At 41.8% G+C, this 9,331-nt stretch overlaps 1 protein-coding gene across 1 annotated transcript in view; it reads right to left on the reverse strand.

Annotated features, from left to right (window-relative positions):
• Positions 1-2,157: 2,157 nt before the first annotated feature.
• Positions 2,158-9,331, reverse strand: part of LOC138372433 (uncharacterized) — a 289,657-nt gene continuing 282,483 nt past the window's right edge. The window contains exon 4 of the transcript XR_011230869.1: positions 2,158-2,363. The gene's annotated coding sequence lies outside the window, so the exon portion shown is untranslated. The remainder of the gene's footprint in view (positions 2,364-9,331) is intronic.

Below are 9,331 nucleotides of genomic sequence, written 5' to 3' on the forward strand. Positions count from 1 at the left end.
CGGCGGGCGGACAGTGGCGGACAGTGGCGGCGGGCGGACAGTGGCAGCGGGCGGACAGTGGTGGCGGTGGCGGACAGTGGTGGCGGACAGTGGTGGCAGACAGTGGTGGTGGTGATGGACAGTGGCGGCGAGCGGACAGTGGCAGCGGGCGGACAGTGGTGGCGGTGGTGGACAGTGGCGGCGGGCGGACAGTGGCAGCGGGCGGACAGTGGTGGCGGTGGCGGACAGTGGTGGCGGTGGCGGACAGTGGTGGCGGGTGGACAGTGGTGGCGGACAGTGGCGGCGGACGGACAGTGGCAGCGGGCGGACAGTGGCGGACAGTGGCGGTGGTGGCGGGCGGTAGTGGTGGGCGGTGGCGGGCGGGTGGCGGGCGGTGGCGGGCGGCGGCGGCTGATGGGTGGTGGCGGCTGTGGGGGTGGTGGCGATCGGCTGTGGTGGGTGGTGGCGGCTGGCGGTGTGGTGGTGGCGGTGGCGGCTGGGTGGTGGCGGTGGGGTGCGGTGGGTGGCGGCGGTGGCGGCTGGTGGCGGTGGCAGCTGATGGCGGCTGGTGGTGGCGGTGGTGGCGGCTGGTGGTGGCGGGCGGATGCGGCTGGTGGCGGTTGGTGGCGGCTGGTGGTGGCGGGCGGTGGCAGCTGATGGCGGTGGTGGCGGCTGGTGGTGGCGGGCGGGTGGGGCGGCGGTGGTGGCTGTGGCAGCTGGTGGTGGGCGGTGGTGGCGGTGGCAGCTGATGGCGGCTGGTAGTGGCAGGTGATGGCGGCTGGTGGTGGCTGTGGCAGCTGGTGGCGGTGGTGGCGGGTGGCGGCTGGCGGTGGCGACTGCCCAGCAAACACAAATCATCTACACAACGTTCGCCTATCTCTTCCCATAGGTGTGGGAATGATTTGCATTGAGAATGGTGCAGGAAAGCCTTTGAGAAACTTTTACTCAAAAAATCCAAACACAAAGGTTTAATTATAAATTGTTTTTCTACAATTATTTTCTTCCAAATGTAAAACAAATAGTTTTTACATGTTTAAATATAAAATTTATGGTGTTTTTTTGTAAAATTCATTAATAAATTGTGAATGATATATATTGGCTGAGTGAAACCTTTAAAATCCATTTAGTTATAATTTGAACAGAAAAAAGTATTTTTCCAAATTTTCTAAAAATTGCTCTTTTTAACACAATTTGACTCCTTATACATTCCACTAAACACTATATCATGTTTAAATATATAATTTATGTATTATTCTCTAAAATAATTTATATAAATTATATAAGTTGCTGGAAAGTGGTGTTAAAGATTCTGAAAACATTTTGTTGTGTTAATATGTTCTTATTAACTATGTCTCAAGTTCACAGTTTATCAAACAAGAATATTAACATTCGTCAACTCTTAAAATCTTATATGTTATCTTGCTGGTGCAAAAAAGGGTGAATCTTTAGGAACAGCTATAGTATCTATATATCACAAATGGTGTTTTCCCTAACTCAAACAATGTAGGGTTTATTATTCTACACATATTTCTAATGACTCTTAGATGTTTACATTCTCTGAAGTATAATTGTGAAGGCTGTGTCCATCACTCTCAACACAGATTCTTAAACTCGTCTCTGCAGGTTCAACTATATAATTAGTTTCCATTTTGAATCTCCATGGACATTTGTATCCAAAATGAAACCAATGTGGTTTCCTTCAGCGCCTTCAGCCAGCACATTTGCTCATTCATTTCCACAGATTCCAACAAGGTAGGGGATTTACAGAAATTTGTATATTCATATTGTTATATATTAAAAATATGAATGCAGTTCAATATGATAAGACAAATACATGAGTTTATGATAAATTCGTTTTCTGTGATATACCATTGATATGCTCTTTTTTTCTTTAAACGGCAGACTAAACTAAAGTGCTCACATCAACAGATTTGATGTATAAATGGTCAACGCTCAACAGAGTTAGTATAAATGTATTAGTATAAATCTTACTTGTCTCATTGTTAATTCACATTCAATGTCAACTTGTGGTTGCATTGTACAAGGCCAACACAGATGATCGAAGGAAACTAACTCTGCTCTAGTTCCATGAAGTTGCTATTTGGTCTTTACTCAATGCATTGTACATGCATTGTACAAGGCCAACACAGATGATCGAAGGAAACTAACTCTGCTCTAGTTCCATGAAGTTGCTATTTGGTCTTTATTGAAATTTGACAAGGCAGAGTGGCCTGCAACAACTACACCATCTCCACATCTAGTTCATGCTCCAGACATAAATCATGACACTGGTCCTGTGTATCCTGCTGCTGACCCGTCAACACCTGGCCCGTCGGGTGTGAGGCGCCCTCTCTTCACGTCTACACCTAGTGCTGAAGCTGAATCTGATGAAGATAATTCATATTCCACATTAGTGTTTGAAAACAATAGTGAGAGCGACGATTCAGACAGTAGTTTATTGCCAACCCAGAGACAACAGCGACGTGTTGTTATAGCAGAGACTCGCCTGAACTATAAATTGAAACATGAGCTGGTAAAAATCCCCAAACGTCGCAGGTGTGAAGTGTGTTCAAAGTCGGGTATCAGGAAGGAAACTGGTATAGCGTGCAAGACATGCGATGTTCCACTTTGCGTCATACCTTGTTACACCACTTATCACAGGAAAAGGGTGTATTGGGTGGACAAGAAATAACCACCTACATCAGCTTCACTCCACCTAGGAACATCTGTTGAGCAACTTCAGGAATCAGTACCTGAAGGAGGTGGAGTGGAGATAAAATGCTCAACTTATTTTACTACAATCGTCTTTGCTTTGGTAAGTACACATAATTGTCTTAGATTGTTTCAGTATTGTAGTCTATTTTCTTAGGAATATTTTGATACCTAAATGAGAACTGTAGCACGAAAACTAAAGTAAGTATACATGAAACAAGAGAAACTTTTTTTGTGGGTGTTGCGGGTGTGAGTTGGAGTGTCAAGAGCGGGTTCCGGTTGTGTGTTTTCCGTCATCTCTACAGCTGTGAATTCCAAGGAATTGTATTTGATATGCATATGTCTGTGTAGGGAATTTTATTCCGAACACTATACAAAAAAAAACGGTGTGAAACAAGTATAAACTTGAAAAACATGAGCAAAGTAAAAACTTTTGACGCTCACGGGTACAAACACGCGTAAGATTTTATTCGCCGCAAATTTATTTGACGCTGTGTTGGCCAACTCTACCCATGTTCTTATAGAACTTTCTATTGCGAACACATTGCTATAAAAATGAAATACGTAGCTCCAGAAATAATGTCAGGACAGTGAAATCAGTATAAACATTCAAAGCCCTGCATCACACCAGTGTCGTCCCTGCTGAAATCACGGCTAATGCTTCGCCCAGTTCCCACACTCGTGCGGGTCACCCGATACCATAATTAGACATTGATAGGCATATGTCTGGGTGGGGAATTTTATTGTGAGTTCAGTGATATCAAAATGAGCGCTGTAGGATGACTGTGAGGCTGGCAACAAACGAAAGAGTATGAACATTTACTTCCTGTTTGGGTGTCACGGCGAGTCATCTTCGTGTTTATTTACTTCGTGGTGGGATACCAAATGCTTCGGTGACATTTTATGCATATGATCTTGTAGAGAATTTTATTGCCAACGCATTGATACCAAAATGAAAAACGTAGCTCGAGAATTGAGGTTAGCAGCGTGAAAAGATTATAAACTTTTTTGTGTTTACGCTTGAGCACAACCCGCTTGTTTTTCCAGCTAGTGCCGCGCGCACTAAAGTGTGCATTATACACACCATAATGCACCAGTACACACAATAAGGTACCAGTACACACTATAAGGCACCAGTACACGCCATAAGGCACCAGAACACACACCATAAGGCACCATAAGGCACCAGTACACACCATAAGGCACCAGTACACACCATAAGGCACCAGTACACACCATAAGGCACCAGTACACACCATACGGCACCAGTACACACCATAAGGCACCAGTACACACCATAAGGAACCAGTACACACTATAAGGCACCAGTATATACCATAAGGCACCAGTACACACCATAAGGCACCATTACACACCATAAGGCACCAGGACACACCATAAGGCACCAGTACACACCATAAAGCACCAGTACACACTATAAGGCACCAGTACACACCATAAGGCACCAGTACACACCATAAGACACCAGTACACACCATAAGGCACCAGTACGCACCATACGGCACCAGAACACACCATAAGGCACCAGTACACACCATAAAGCACCAGTACACACAATAAAGCCCCAGTACACACCATAAGGAACCAGTACACACCATAAGGCACCAGTATACACAATAAGGTACAAGTACACACCATAAGGCACCAGTACACACCATAATGCACCAGTACACACTATAAGGCACCAGTACACGCCATAATGCACCAGTACACACCATAAGGCACCAGTACACACCATAATGCACCAGTACACATCATATGGCACCAGTACACACCATAAGGCACCAGAACACACACCATAAGGCACCAGTACACACCATAATGCACCAGTACACACCATAATGCACCAGTACACACCATAATGCACCAGTACACACCATAAGGCACCAGTACACAATAAGGCACCAGTACACACAATAATGCACCAGTACACACCATAAGGCACCAGTACACTCCATACGGCACCAGTACGCACCATAAGGCACTAGAACACACCATAAGGCACCAGTACACACCATAAAGCACCAGTATACACCATAAGGCCCCAGTACACACCATAAGGTACGAGTACACACTATAAGGCACCAGTACACACCTACAGGTATTTGTTTCTGGTGTGGTGCTCATGGGATCTGTTACAACCTTCTAGGAAGCTTTTAGGGTCAGGATTGACATTACAGTGCAGCGTTTTATATATATAAAATACACATGAGAGTATGTGCAGGGACTTAATATCTAACATATTCAGAGATTTGAGTAAGGGGTCCATATATACTGCCCGGTTGCCTGAAATGCTATATGCCTACTATATTGGCTTTAGGTATTGTATGCACTAGCTCTATCTATAAATCCAACATTATGTTTGTAAATCAACTATGTATGTACTTTCCTGAATAAAATTGACTTTACTCTACACTTATATGCTCTGTGGATTTGTTATCCCCTATCGTTTGGGAGAAAAAAAATGACTAATACGTTCGGCGAATGACTTTGACTTCAACTTCACTTTGACTTCGTTCATGTCATCGTATTTTCCGTAATATATAAAGGTTATGACAATGCAATTATATTATTGTGTGCAAATAATTTGGAAATTTCATGTACCCTAAAAATAGTAAAATAAAGAATAAGAATAATTAAATAATTGTTGTAGTAAATTGTCACACGTTCATCATACGCAAACGAACACACAGTGTGGAGCGTCAGTAGACCAAGGTCCGCGCCATTTTAAAACACGGCTTCGAATGTAAGTAATGTTTTTCTCGTACTAACACTGTGTTATGCAATAGATTAGGTCTTGAATTCACAAATTTAGTTGTTACATCTGACAGAGTATGTTAGACGGTGTAATGCTGGTCCATGTTGACGTATTTGTGGGCTTGATTGGTTTACATGTGATGGCACACAATATCGGCACCCCACAACATGCTGTTGAAGTTGGAATGCATGGCATAGGCTCCTCACACAATGTTCTTTATGTGGTCCTCAGGTGATAGTTTTCTATTTAGAACCACCCCTAGATCTCTTTCTTTATCAGAATTCCTTAAAGATTTCTCACATGGTTTTCCTAATGATAGATTGTGGGCTGTAAGGGACAGGTTTGATGTATGGATTAGTTGATAGAAGTTCCAGTCCACCTGTAGACAGGGATCTCACATCAGCTTGTATATTATACAAGGATAAGATTTGATAAATTCAGTTATTTGACTGAACACTGGCTCTAACCTAGCCTAGCCTATAGTCTAACCTAGCTCCATAACAAACAGCCATTAGCCGGCTCTGTTTAAATCAGAGATTTAAACATACATAGTCTAACCTAGCTCCATAACTAACAGCCATTAGCCATCCATGCACAGGTCCGTTCAAGGGGATTAAATAGCCGTTCTATGGCCCCAGGGTTTGTATTTTATCAAACTCTTATTAGAATAATAGATCTCGTAATAATTTTGCAAAAATAGTGGCATTTACTATTTTAAAAAGCTCGGGTGCAGGGGGGGGGGGTTATGTAAAAGCCTGGTTTGTGCCTCGGAGAGGCTATGGGATCCAGTAAGATCGTCCTTCCTTTCCTCCCTAGAATCTGGATGTAGCAGGTGCTCAATTGTCAAAAGTGAAAAATTGGTTTTGTCTTCCGAATGCACCATTTCTGTAAATTTTCTAATAATCTTTTAAAAATAGTAAATGCCATTATTTTTGCAAAATTATTACGAGATCTATTATACTAATAAGGGTTTGATAAAATACAGTAGACTGCCTACTGGATAATAGTTCCAGTCCACCTGTAGACAGGGATCTCACATCAGCTTGTATATTATACAAGGATAAGATTTGATAAATTCAGTTATTTGACTGAACACTGGCTCTAACCTAGCCTAGCCTATAGTCTAACCTAGCTCCATAACAAACAGCCATTAGCCGGCTCTGTTTAAATCAGAGATTTAAACATACATAGTCTAACCTAGCTCCATAACTAACAGCCATTAGCCATCCATGCACAGGTCCGTTCAAGGGGATTAAATAGCCGTTCTATGGCCAGGGTTTTCTCAAATTTTCTTTCATAGCCGGTCTATGGCCCCTGGGTTTTACGAACTTTTTTTCCCAACCGGTTCTATGGCCCCTGGTTTTACGAACTTTTTTCCCAAGCCGGTCTATGGCGTGTATGTTAAATAAACCAATTTTTCACTTTTGACAATTGAGCACCGTCTACATCCAGATTCTAGGGAGGAAAGGAATATAATATAATATCTAATATATCTATCTGTGTGAAATAGATTAAATCCATTTATTTGATATTCAGCTAATAGTTCTGTATTTTCTACATTCATCCATGTTTTGGTAAGTGCAATAATATGTATTGTTCATTGCAGATTAGAGATTCAAGATAGTTCTAGATTTCCGAAGTACTGAAACGCGCGCCATACAGGCTTGGTGGATCTAGGTGCAAGGTAAAATTATTTACATTTACTTGTTTTGTATTTATATGCATATATGCATTTATATGCATTATTCTATAGAATAATAGATCTCGTAATAATTTTGCAAAAGTAGTGGCATTTACTTAATCGACTGAGCTACAACAGGGTAAAAGGATCCAGGAAGTTCAGTAGAAGTTTGGTTTCAACCCTTTTACCCTGTCGTAGCTCAGTCGATTAAGGCAGTGTCTGGGATGCTCCCAGACACAGGTTTGAATCCTCATCACGGCCCTTGTGGATTTGTTCATTTGATGCATCACGTTATTGTGATCTGTGTGTGATGATGTAAGGGCGAAGAGGGAGAACGGCCTGTTGACATAGCTCGGGTGCAGGGGGGGGGTTGTGTAAAAGCCTGGTTTGTGCCTCGGAGAGGCTATGGGATCCAGTAAGTTCAGTAGAACTTCGGTTTCAACCCTTTTACCCTGTTTGTAGCTCAGTCGATTAAGGCAGTGTCTGGGATGCTCCCGGACGCAGGTTCGAATCCTCGTCACGGCCCTTGTGGATTTGTTCATTTGATGCATCACGTTATTGTGATCTGTGTGTGTAATTCTTCACTTGCTACAGCAACAGGAATGTGTGTGTATGTATTTGTGTTGTTGAATATGACCGAAGTGTAAGATTAATGATTCTAACACAAATCGTCTGAATATTTGTTTTTCTTCACTGTCGATAGTTAAAAAAAATTTACTCGAGTTTATTTTCACACTTTATTTATGGTCCTTAAGTCCCTCTCCTTAATGCTGCTGCTGTTTCTCGCATCTTTGCATCGCTTGTATGTTTGGGGGTTTGGCCTCTTGCTATATATTGATTCCATTTGTGTGTGTTTGGGTCTCAGGCCCTCTCGCAATTTCTGTTGAACAAACCCCTTTTCCTAGTTCTGCATCTCTCCTTTGGTACAAATTTTGTTATGCTTTTATCATATATTTCACAAAACTTGACATACATTTCATTTACTTCATGTCCTATCAGCAAGTGTTTGTCAAATTCTTTAAGGAAAGTTTATCATCCTGATTGCAGATCTCTAGCGCTATTATGTCAACTTCTTGTGGATTCGCAATCATTATTTAATTTACCTTTAGGTGTTCTTTCACCAGCACAGCAACACTGTACCTCTCCCAACCAGTTTAAGATAAAAACTAAGTACTAACTAATTAACTCAATGTAACCTACCTTACCCCCAAAATGTCAACCCATGTCTTCTATTTTAAACAATGCTGTTTTGTTGACCAAATTGTATTTTTGTTTTTTTTCTGCAATGTTTCCCCCCCCCCACCCCACCACTCTACCACCACATTGAGTTTAGTAGCTCTGTGCACGTCAGGTGCTGTTTAATATACAGACCTACTCCTCCATTTGACCTAGTTTCTCTATCACATCTATATCACTTTGTGCTTTAGCCCTGGTGGAGCTTGGTCCACCAGGCTGTTGTTTGGAGTGGCCCGCAGATCCACATACAGTCTGCATATGATATACAGTCTGTTGATCAATTAAACTACAGTAGTTAGTTTTTATCATCCGAATGCACCAATATGTGTTCATTCTTCCCAGATGAAGGAACTAGGTAATATTCATCATCTGAATGCACCATCTGAAGCTTTAACACACTCATGATACACGAGAGGTTTAAAAAACTTTTAAAACTTTTAAAACTTTTTGACCTATGTATTTAAAAGCAATTCTAAAGTTAAAAAGTGTAGCATAGGCCCCTCGCAGAATGTTCTTAATATGATCCTCAGGTTATAGTTTTCTATCTAAAACCACCCCTAGATCTCTTTCTTGATCAGAATTCTTTATAGATCTCTGTGGCTCGATCATAGAAACTGAGTAAATTCGTTACACTGGACCTTCCAGATCGAATACCATGCTGACAGTCTGATATATCATTCAGTACGTCTGCATCTGAAATTGAGCAATACCGGATTTATTATTTGGATTTATAAATTTTATACTTATAATCTTAACTTATTTCAGAGACCACGAGTAATCTGGGCTTCGAACTCAACAGAAAAGCCTTCCGTAGACCTGCTTCTTTGCTACATAATAGACAAAATTTAGTAAGTATTGATTTATTATGTGTTTGTTTATTTATTTATTTTTTCTTTATATACAAGAAGGTACATTGGGGGAGAGTACAATGACTTGAAGTTATA

The sequence above is a fragment of the Procambarus clarkii genome, chromosome 38 (assembly GCF_040958095.1).
Source record: "Procambarus clarkii isolate CNS0578487 chromosome 38, FALCON_Pclarkii_2.0, whole genome shotgun sequence".
In the NCBI taxonomy this organism is placed as follows: Eukaryota; Metazoa; Arthropoda; class Malacostraca; order Decapoda; family Cambaridae; genus Procambarus; species Procambarus clarkii.